Consider the following 11,502-nt stretch of genomic DNA (forward strand, 5'->3'; position numbering starts at 1 on the left):
AAAAGGTTAAATGCCCCCTTGAAGTAATCGTCCCCTCCAATCAACGCAACTGAGCCTTGCGCGCCCTAGGACAGCGGGGGAATAAGCGTAGCAAGGCCACAAAGAGGATGATTTGGGACAATTTTACCTTTTATTTGTTAAATCCCATTTATTTTGAATCATTTTATGTGCACCCCACCACCGAAGCTCGGCGCTCGGTGGGTTGAAGGCGCTCGGCGCTCGATGCGCGCATGCGCGCTGCGGGTTGTACGGAGTATAAGGAGAAGGGGAAAGACGGCGGCGCCCGGCGGTGGTGTGGAGGTGGCACAGGTGGCACCACCACAGGGTGGTGAGGCCCTGGCACAGGTTGCCCAGAGAAGCTGTGGCTGCCCCAGCCCTGGCAGCGTTCAAGGCCAGGTTGGACGGGGCCTGGGGCAACCTGGTCTAGTGGAAGGTGTCCCTGTGTATGCCAGGGGGTTGGAAGTGGGTGATCTTAAGGTCCTTTCCAAACCAAGCCATTCTGTGATTCCATGAAAGATCAGATCTCCCTGTTTTATATGCCCCCAAAAATCTGAAACCAAGGAAAGGGAAGCCAAAAATACAAATGCCAATAAAACAACTCCACAGTATCCTGTTACCTGGAAGCCATTGGAAAGTCATGTGGGAGCAGCCTTGAAGGTAAGCTTTCTGCTGTGCCAAAGGAGAGGAGCCGCACAGGGAAGTGCCATAGTCTCTTAACGTGTCTGTGCGTATTTTCTGCCCGCTTATGATATATAAAAAAGCGTTTCTGAAGCTGATTGCTTATGAAACCGCTGCTTAGCTCATGTTTTCATTGCTGCCTTTTATTAACAGGAAAACCCCACCAAGTTTTTGCAGGGAGCCTTATGAAAGCTCCCGTGGTGACATTAGATCTTGTCAAGGTTAAGGTTGGTTTTCTGTGTATGCTTTAGGAAGCAAATGGTTCTAGCTCCCTAGGCCCTGCTGCGGGGAAAAGCGGGACAGGCTGTGCAGACATCTCCAGAACGAAGGCATTGGGGTTAAGAGCTAAGGAATGGGATTCTTCCTATGTCTTTTATTTTGCAAATGACTTGAGTATGGGCAGTAGAAGCTGTGTGAGGGCTGGATGGGTCTGGAGCTCGCTCTTTGCCCAAGGGTTGTTGTGCTGATGCTCATGACAGTGGTGAGGCTCCTCCTCACAGTATCGTGTGGTAAAGCCCCACTTACCTTCTCTTTTTTTTTTTTTCTTGCCTAATGTTAAAAATCAGATTAAAATGTTCTCTGTGTGTTCCTCAGGAAGACTTTTATTTTTTTTTTTAGCTGAAGAAAACCTTTAACCCAATTTAAGCTTCAGCTTAGCACGACTGTATTTAGTTTAGCAGTTCCTGACTGTCACCTAACTGTCCACTTTGAAGTAGACTCATAGCATCCCAGAATGGTTTGGGTTGAAAAGGACCTTAAAGCTCATCCAGTTCCAACCCCCTGCCACAGGCAGGGGCACCTTCCACTAGACCAGGCTGCTCCAAGGCCCATCCAGCCTGGCCTTGAGCACTGCCAGGGATGGGGCAGCCACAGCTTCTCTGGGCAGACTTCTGTGAGGTTCGGGTATCCTCATCCCTGTGTGTGTCAGCTCCATCACCCATTTGCTCAGGAACCTGAATTTGCTCCCCTTACTTGCACCGTGTGTTTGTAGTACTGCAGAAGCCTCTGGTGACTGAGTAAGCGCCTTGTACCCCAAATACTCTTTTCTCCCCGTCCTTCCTATGTACCTTCCTGGGATAGTTTTTTCCCTTGGTTGTGGATCTCTGGTGTTCCCATACTGAGTCTGTCACCGGATTGAGATCTAGAAGGGAGCCCCTTGTACAAGCCCCCCCCCCAACAGGGGTCCTGGGGGACATGGCGGGGCCAGGGGAGGAGATGGACACAACCGCTGTCCCTGTTCCCAGGTGGCCCCAGGGTCCCCATCCCTCCTGGAACCCCCTGCCATGTGCTGGGAACACGGCAGGGTTTTAGGGAAGAAATAATCCCCTTCACCCCAATCTCTCTGAGACGGACACCCCAGCCCGTGGCATAGGAGCTGGGGGAGACACAGGGGGGTGTGTGATCCTTTCCTCCAGGATCCCCCCCACTACCCTTCCCCAAACCTGGACGCACGGATACTTAAGGAGAAAACAAAGCATAAGGGGCTTTGGAGGTGGATACGGAGGGTCCCCCACGCTGCCGCTCAGAACCCCCCATTCTCCAGGACCCCTGCCTGTGGGACCTGCCCCAGCAGAGGGAAATACGAGGGGGGGACGGGACGGGACGGGACGGGACAGGCGGTGGTGCCGGGAGGGTCCCCCCTGTACAGGGAACCCCCGTTTCCCCCCTGCTGCTGCTCCAATGTCACCGCGGCCGCACCTGCTGCTTGGCAAGGGTGCGGGGACCCGGAAGGGGGAAAGGACCCCCCCAAACCCACCCGGGCCGGGTGTAAGGGGATGTGTGTACCCCCCAAATACCCCCGTGAGAGATGGGATGCGGTGGGGGAGTCCCGGAGGGTGCGGTGCCCCCCGAGGGGGATCGCGGAACTCGGGGTACGGGGGGGGGGTGTCATCCCCGTGATAGAGCAATGGGGATCCGGGGCGGGGGGGGACGACACGCGGTGGCGGCTCCCAGGATGCGGCAGTAGGGTGCGGGCGGGGGGGGTTTGCGGTGACCCCCAAATAGGGAGAATGGGGCGGGGGGATCACGGGATGCCGCAATGAGGGGTACGGAGGGAACGCGGTGCCCCCCCAAGTCGGGGGTGAGACGGGGAGGAGGTGCCGGCAGGGGGTTGCAGGCAGGGTTTAGCGTTCCCCTTTCCCCTAGGGAAGGGGGATGCAGGCAGCGGGGTGATGGGGGTTAAAAGGGGTGCTGCCCCCCCACCCCACCCCACCCCCGAGGGGAGGGAAGGAACTGGGGTGTGCGTGGGGTCCTCCGGTGCCGACCTCCCCTTGGCGAAGTAGAGCATCCACAGCTCGTAGAGCCGCTCCCGGGAAGCCATGCCGGGCCGGCACGGCACGGGCAGCTCCGCCCCCCCCCCATGGACGGGCCCTCCCCCAGGTACAGGGGGGGCGGTGACAAGGACCCCCCCAAGTAACTGATGCGAGAAGGGGGAGCTTTTCACAGCCCCCCTTTTACCTTCTCCCCCACGCAGCTCCGCTGCGGGGGGGAGAAGGTAAAAGGGGGGGTGCGAAAAGGTTAAATGCCCCCTTGAAGTAATCGTCCCCTCCAATCAACGCAACTGAGCCTTGCGCGCCCTAGGACAGCGGGGGAATAAGCGTAGCAAGGCCACAAAGAGGATGATTTGGGACAATTTTACCTTTTATTTGTTAAATCCCATTTATTTTGAATCCTTTTATGTGCACCCCACCACCGAAGCTCGGCGCTCGGTGGGTTGAAGGCGCTCGGCGCTCGATGCGCGCATGCGCGCTGCGGGTTGTACGGAGTATAAGGAGAAGGGGAAAGACGGCGGCGCCCGGCGGTGGTGTGGAGGTGGCACAGGTGGCACCACCACAGGGTGGTGAGGCCCTGGCACAGGTTGCCCAGAGAAGCTGTGGCTGCCCCAGCCCTGGCAGCGTTCAAGGCCAGGTTGGACGGGGCCTGGGGCAACCTGGTCTAGTGGAAGGTGTCCCTGTGTATGCCAGGGGGTTGGAAGTGGGTGATCTTAAGGTCCTTTCCAAACCAAGCCATTCTGTGATTCCATGAAAGATCAGATCTCCCTGTTTTATATGCCCCCAAAAATCTGAAACCAAGGAAAGGGAAGCCAAAAATAAAAATGCCAATAAAACAACTCCACAGTATCCTGTTACCTGGAAGCCATTGGAAAGTCATGTGGGAGCAGCCTTGAAGGTAAGCTTTCTGCTGTGCCAAAGCAGAGGAGCCGCACAGGGAAGTGCCATAGTCTCTTAACGTGTCTGTGCGTATTTTCTGCCCGCTTATGATATATAAAAAAGCGTTTCTGAAGCTGATTGCTTATGAAACCGCTGCTTAGCTCATGTTTTCATTGCTGCCTTTTATTAACAGGAAAACCCCACCAAGTTTTTGCAGGGAGCCTTATGAAAGCTCCCGTGGTGACATTAGATCTTGTCAAGGTTAAGGTTGGTTTTCTGTGTATGTTTTAGGAAGCAAATGGTTCTAGCTCCCTAGGCCCTGCTGCGGGGAAAAGCGGGACAGGCTGTGCAGACATCTCCAGAACGAAGGCATTGGGGTTAAGAGCTAAGGAATGGGATTCTTCCTATGTCTTTTATTTTGCAAATGACTTGAGTATGGGCAGTAGAAGCTGTGTGAGGGCTGGATGGGTCTGGAGCTCGCTCTTTGCCCAAGGGTTGTTGTGCTGATGCTCATGACAGTGGTGAGGCTCCTCCTCACAGTATCGTGTGGTAAAGTCCCACTTATCTTCTCTTTTTTTTTTCTTGCCTAATGTTAAAAATCAGATTAAAATGTTCTCTGTGTGTTCCTCAGGAAGACTTTTATTTTTTTTTTTAGCTGAAGAAAACCTTTAACCCAATTTAAGCTTCAGCTTAGCACGACTGTATTTAGTTTAGCAGTTCCTGACTGTCACCTAACTGTCCACTTTGAAGTAGACTCATAGCATCCCAGAATGGTTTGGGTTGAAAAGGACCTTAAAGCTCATCCAGTTCCAACCCCCTGCCACAGGCAGGGGCACCTTCCACTAGACCAGGCTGCTCCAAGGCCCATCCAGCCTGGCCTTGAGCACTGCCAGGGATGGGGCAGCCACAGCTTCTCTGGGCAGACTTCTGTGAGGTTCGGGTATCCTCATCCCTGTGTGTGTCAGCTCCATCACCCATTTGCTCAGGAACCTGAATTTGCTCCCCTTACTTGCACCAAGTGTTTGTAGTACTGCAGAAGCCTCTGGTGACTGAGTAAGCGCCTTGTACCCCAAATACTCTTTTCTCCCTGTCCTTCCTATGTACCTTCCTGGGATAGTTTTTTCCCTTGGTTGTGGATCTCTGGTGTTCCCATACTGAGTCTGTCACCGGATTGAGATCTAGAAGGGAGCCCCTTGTACAAGCCCCCCCCCCAACAGGGGTCCTGGGGGACATGGCGGGGCCAGGGGAGGAGATGGACACAACCGCTGTCCCTGTTCCCAGGTGGCCCCAGGGTCCCCATCCCTCCTGGAACCCCCTGCCATGTGCTGGGAACATGTGGAGGATTGGCTTGTCGAAAAAAGGTCAAAGGTCACGCTCCCATCAACGAGCTGAAACAAGACATCTGTGTAGAAGATGGTGCAAACCTCTCACGCCAGATAATGAGGAAATGAAGGACACCGGCAAACAGCAACATACTATGACCAATCACAGCCAAGGCCACTAAGTGATAAGTGCATGAGAAGGAGGATGGTGGGGGGGTGCACGGTGTAGCTGCAAAAATGTAGAAGCTATAAACCAATGATCTTGTAACATGTAGAAGCTATGAGCCAATGATCTCTCTGTAACCAAACTATAAACATGCAAGCAAGGTATATAAGTATCGATCTGCTTAGCAATAAACGAGACTTGTCGGTCATCATCTGATGAGCTCGTCTCCCGGCGATTCCCACAAATGGTGACCCCGACGTGATCCCTCGAACACCACGGTGGGACGACGTAAGTTGTGCTCGGGTCCTGATCGCAGCCACAGGACGGTCAAAGCGCCAAGATCTCGGGATTTTAAGCGCCGGACCCTGGGTGACCGTATAGACGAGCCCGGCCGATACGCGCCGCCGAAACCTGAAGGGGCTGCAACAAGCGCGCTAAAGGTATGGAAAGGCAAGCGGCGTATGATTTATTTACTGCCTTCTTACAAAAGCGGCAGGTTAAAGGGATCGACCTGCAGAAAGACCTGCAGGGACTGTTAGCTTATGGACAGTCTAAGGGATGTTTTGTTAACCCTCACAGTGTCCATGAATTAGCAGAATGGCGAAAATTTGGAGATAAGATTTGGCAAGCTATATATAATACCCTGTTAAAACAAAAGGCTGGGAAGACAGCAGGGATCGGGAAAGCTCCGAAGAACGCAGCCACGGAGGGCAGTGACACTGTGAAACATTTGTTGGTCATTTGGAGAACTATTTTAGAGATGTTAAAGTCAAAAAGTGAGATCGTGGAACCCAGTGTCCCCCCCCCACCCCTGGCCACCCTTGAGCCTCTGCCAGTTGCCGCCGTGGCTGCAAAGTCTGAAGACAGAGATGAAGACACTCTTTTTGACCCAGACCCTATTGACCCCAAGAAAGAGCCTGTGCGTGCTCATCAGGCTGCTGTTGCTGCTTCTGAAGTTCTGACGCCTGTTAATTCTGATGCTGACCTGGATGATCCTTTTAACATGGAGCCGGAAAAGAAGCCTAATTTATATCCCCCAGATCCTCATGATAAATGGACAGCTGTAAAGGAAGAAGCGAGATGGGTGTGGGATGCAGATGTATTGTGTGCTTTCCCTGTGATGTATGTGCTGGATCAAGAGCCGTGGTGGGAAGGTCTCTCGTATGCCCTTATCAGGGGTATCGAGAGGACTGTGGTGGACTGTGGTGGTCCGTGGACTTGGGGTCCCATATACAACTCATTTGATACAGTCTGTCTGTGATACTCATGTACTAGAAGTTAGCAAATATGTCTATGATCTTATTGATGCTTGGAAACCTTTATAGATATTGCTGGCCACTTCTTCTGACATAGGCTGGCCACCTGTGTCAGAATGAGTGTGCATTTTGGTCAGTATAAAAGCCCAAGCCTCATGCGATGTGAGGGAGGCAGAGCCTCTGTGGGGACGCTCGCTAGGGCTGAGCCTGCCACCTCACACTGCGATGATGCTTGTTGGAGCTGGTTTCCTGATAGTCTTCACAGGGTCCTTATGCCACATTCTGTACGTGGAACTGTGTAGTGCGAGTAATGATTGTCTGGATTTTGTGTTTCAAACACTGTGGTTGTGTGAAATGTGCTTGTGGGATCCCATATGCATACGTATGTGTGTGTGTGTGTGTGATGAGAGCAGATGGTGTTCTATGTATTTTTTTTGTTATCGTGTTCATGTAAAAGTTTTTAACAGGTAGTGGTTTAACATTTCAGGCAAGAAAGGGTTAATGCAGAAGTGCGGTTGCTGACAGGTATTTATGGCTGCTGCTGAAGCAGGCAGGCAGCTGTAGCTGCTGCCCAGCAGGCTGCTGTTTGTAGCCGCGCAAAGCAGAGCGAACAACTTCTGAAAAAAAAAAAAAAAAAAAAAAGGGGGGGGGGAGAGAAGAAAGGAAGGTAAAGTTGCAGAGCACAGGCAGACAAATGCGAACCCAGGTGATAGACTGGAAATCTATTCAGAGAGAGGCTCTGTCAAACAATGATTTTGATTGTTGCAGGAAAAGATTCTCGCCTTTCCTGTTCAGTACCAGATTAACGCTCAAGGTCAGGCAGTAAATGCTGAAATGTCTCCCTTAAATTGGAAATTGCTATCTCAGTTAAGGCAAACTGTTATTTCTACAGGCATTCAGTTTGAACCCACTAGGCAGATGTTGTCATATATTTGGGGAACAGATTTGCTGTTATATTAAAAGTATTGTGAAATTGATCCTCACCCCTTCGCAGTTGTTGTTATGGAACATGTATTGGCAGAAAACCTGTCAAGAGGCAGTTGCAGTTCAGCGAGGCCAGGGAGATCCCCTGATTGGGGTGCAATTACAACACCTGATGGGAACTGGACAGTTCTCCACTAAGGAGGCTCAAGTCCAGCTAGGTCCAGAATTGTTAAAAGAATCTATGAAACTAGCCTTGCTACTGGGGAGATCATCATCTGCCTTGAAAGGACTATTCATTGTTCCAGGTGCCATCGAAGCTGATTATATGGGTGAAATTACGTTAAATTATTTATGCATCTTTGGTGATGAACAAACTCCAGCGGTTATTAAGCACTTTGTACAAACAGAAGATAAAGCCTTCTTTTAAGGCATACTATCGAGATCCTAATACAGATTTGTGGCAGGGACCGGCAGAAGTAATATATCTGGGCCGTGGTTACGCCTGTGTTTGTGCTCCTGCAGGACCCTTGTGGGTACCATCCAAGTGACTAAGACCGGCTGTTGCAGAAGCTCCAGTGACGGCGTCTCCGAGCTAGTGTATGGACCCTGACTCGCAGGCCCGGGAGGAGCGTTGCTTGCGCCGAGCGCTACAGCCACTAATAGAAGAACTTAACTCCTTAGTCAACACAGAGCTTTCATTGAGCACGGTCGCCCTCCTAGATCCGGTCCATGGCCACAGGCATATAGTGGTACAACTGAGATTGGTGATACAACAAGTGCTTCGGTAACTCTGTAGTTTTTGTCATCAGTGTGACCCTACAGTAGAATTATATTGTGGTGGTTGTCAGTCTATAAGGCGTCTTCGCCAGAGTTAGCTGAAACAAAGACCTTTTGTATAGTCTGTCAAATTATCTTTTATGCAACCCGCTTATAGCGCTTCAGAAATATTTAGCTGATTTTAGAAGTACAGATTTTGAATTACTCGAGTTATTTGAAAATCGAGGTTCACTTCATAGAGCTGCATATACGTTTGCTTTACAAGCTGCTTTGCCGTTATAGGTCTCATAATTATAGGGGGTTTGTTACTTTGTTATGCTTTGCAATGTTGTTCTGCTTGTTTACAACGACTCCTGACTCAGTCCTTATTCCTTCATAAAGAAAAAGGGGGAATTGTGGAGGATTGGCTTGTCGAAAAAGGTCAAAAGGTCACGCTCCCATCACCGAGCTGAAACAAGACATCTGTGTAGAAGATGGTGCAAACCTCTCACGCCAGATAATGAGGAAATGAAGGACACCGGCAAACAGCAACATACTATGACCAATCACAGCCAAGGCCACTAAGTGATAAGTGCATGAGAAGGAGGATGGTGGGGGGGTGCACGGTGTAGCTGCAAAAATGGAGAAGCTATAAACCAATGATCTTGTAACATGTAGAAGCTATGAGCCAATGATCTCTCTGTAACCAAACTATAAACATGCAAGCAAGGTATATAAGTATCCATCTGCTTAGCAATAAACGAGACTTGTCGGTCATCATCTGATGAGCTCGTCTCCCGGCGATTCCCACACCCCAGCCCGTGGCATAGGAGCTGGGGGAGACACAGGGGGGTGTGTGATCCTTTCCTCCAGGATCCCCCCCACTACCCTTCCCCAAACCTGGACGCACGGATACTTAAGGAGAAAACAAAGCATAAGGGGCTTTGGAGGTGGATACGGAGGGTCCCCCACGCTGCCGCTCAGAACCCCCCATTCTCCAGGACCCCTGCCTGTGGGACCTGCCCCAGCAGAGGGAAATACGAGGGGGGGACGGGACGGGACGGGACGGGACAGGCGGTGGTGCCGGGAGGGTCCCCCCTGTACAGGGAACCCCCGTTTCCCCCCTGCTGCTGCTCCAATGTCACCGCGGCCGCACCTGCTGCTTGGCAAGGGTGCGGGGACCCGGAAGGGGGAAAGGACCCCCCCAAACCCACCCGGGCCGGGTGTAAGGGGATGTGTGTACCCCCCAAATACCCCCGTGAGAGATGGGATGCGGTGGGGGAGTCCCGGAGGGTGCGGTGCCCCCCGAGGGGGATCGCGGAACTCGGGGTACGGGGGAGGGGGTGTCATCCCCGTGATATAGCAATGGGGATCCGGGGCGGGGGGGGACGACACGCGGTGGCGGCTCCCAGGATGCGGCAGTAGGGTGCGGGCGGGGGGGGTTTGCGGTGACCCCCAAATAGGGAGAATGGGGCGGGGGGATCACGGGATGCCGCAATGAGGGGTACGGAGGGAACGCGGTGCCCCCCCAAGTCGGGGGTGAGACGGGGAGGAGGTGCCGGCAGGGGGTTGCAGGCAGGGTTTAGCGTTCCCCTTTCCCCTAGGGAAGGGGGATGCAGGCAGCGGGGTGATGGGGGTTAAAAGGGGTGCTGCCCCCCCACCCCACCCCACCCCCGAGGGGAGGGAAGGAACTGGGGTGTGCGTGGGGTCCTCCGGTGCCGACCTCCCCTTGGCGAAGTAGAGCATCCACAGCTCGTAGAGCCGCTCCCGGGAAGCCATGCCGGGCCGGCACGGCACGGGCAGCTCCGCCCCCCCCCCATGGACGGGCCCTCCCCCAGGTACAGGGGGGGCGGTGACAAGGACCCCCCCAAGTAACTGATGCTAGAAGGGGGAGCTTTTCACAGCCCCCCTTTTACCTTCTCCCCCACGCAGCTCCGCTGCGGGGGGGAGAAGGTAAAAGGGGGGGTGCGAAAAGGTTAAATGCCCCCTTGAAGTAATCGTCCCCTCCAATCAACGCAACTGAGCCTTGCGCGCCCTAGGACAGCGGGGGAATAAGCGTAGCAAGGCCACAAAGAGGATGATTTGGGACAATTTTACCTTTTATTTGTTAAATCCCATTTATTTTGAATCATTTTATGTGCACCCCACCACCGAAGCTCGGCGCTCGATGCGCGCATGCGCGCTGCGGGTTGTACGGAGTATAAGGAGAAGGGGAAAGACGGCGGCGCCCGGCGGTGGTGTGGAGGTGGCACAGGTGGCACCACCACAGGGTGGTGAGGCCCTGGCACAGGTTGCCCAGAGAAGCTGTGGCTGCCCCAGCCCTGGCAGCGTTCAAGGCCAGGTTGGACGGGGCCTGGGGCAACCTGGTCTAGTGGAAGGTGTCCCTGTGTATGCCAGGGGGTTGGAAGTGGGTGATCTTAAGGTCCTTTCCAAACCAAGCCATTCTGTGATTCCATGAAAGATCAGATCTCCCTGTTTTATATGCCCCCAAAAATCTGAAACCAAGGAAAGGGAAGCCAAAAATAAAAATGCCAATAAAACAACTCCACAGTATCCTGTTACCTGGAAGCCATTGGAAAGTCATGTGGGAGCAGCCTTGAAGGTAAGCTTTCTGCTGTGCCAAAGCAGAGGAGCCGCACAGGGAAGTGCCATAGTCTCTTAACGTGTCTGTGCGTATTTTCTGCCCGCTTATGATATATAAAAAAGCGTTTCTGAAGCTGATTGCTTATGAAACCGCTGCTTAGCTCATGTTTTCATTGCTGCCTTTTATTAACAGGAAAACCCCACCAAGTTTTTGCAGGGAGCCTTATGAAAGCTCCCGTGGTGACATTAGATCTTGTCAAGGTTAAGGTTGGTTTTCTGTGTATGTTTTAGGAAGCAAATGGTTCTAGCTCCCTAGGCCCTGCTGCGGGGAAAAGCGGGACAGGCTGTGCAGACATCTCCAGAACGAAGGCATTGGGGTTAAGAGCTAAGGAATGGGATTCTTCCTATGTCTTTTATTTTGCAAATAAGGGGAAAGATGGCGGCGCCCGGCGGTGTTGTGGAGGTGGAGGAGGAGGCCCAGGGCCTGGTGTTGGGGAGGCTGGAGGAGGAAGCGCGGCGGCGGCGGCAGGAGAGGCTGCGGGCTCTGAGGCAGCGCACGCTGCAGGTCGGCGAGGGGCTGGCGGTGGGAGGTGTGTGGGGTGGGAGATGGAGGGGTGTGGAGGTCTGGAGTGGGCCTCTGTGTGTGTGTGTGGATGGTCTGAGGTGGG

The 11,502-nt window shown here is 53.1% G+C and overlaps 1 long non-coding RNA gene across 1 annotated transcript; it reads left to right on the plus strand.

Moving 5' to 3' along the window:
- Positions 1-8,041: 8,041 nt before the first annotated feature.
- LOC136009227 (uncharacterized) lies at positions 8,042-9,031 on the plus strand. The gene is made up of 2 exons (XR_010610414.1): positions 8,042-8,279; positions 8,654-9,031. It is a non-coding gene; the product is annotated as an uncharacterized LOC136009227 (long non-coding RNA).
- The last annotated feature ends 2,471 nt before the right edge of the window (positions 9,032-11,502 follow it).

Source organism: Lathamus discolor, chromosome 2 (assembly GCF_037157495.1).
Source record: "Lathamus discolor isolate bLatDis1 chromosome 2, bLatDis1.hap1, whole genome shotgun sequence".
Lineage (NCBI taxonomy): Eukaryota > Metazoa > Chordata > Aves > Psittaciformes > Psittacidae > Lathamus > Lathamus discolor.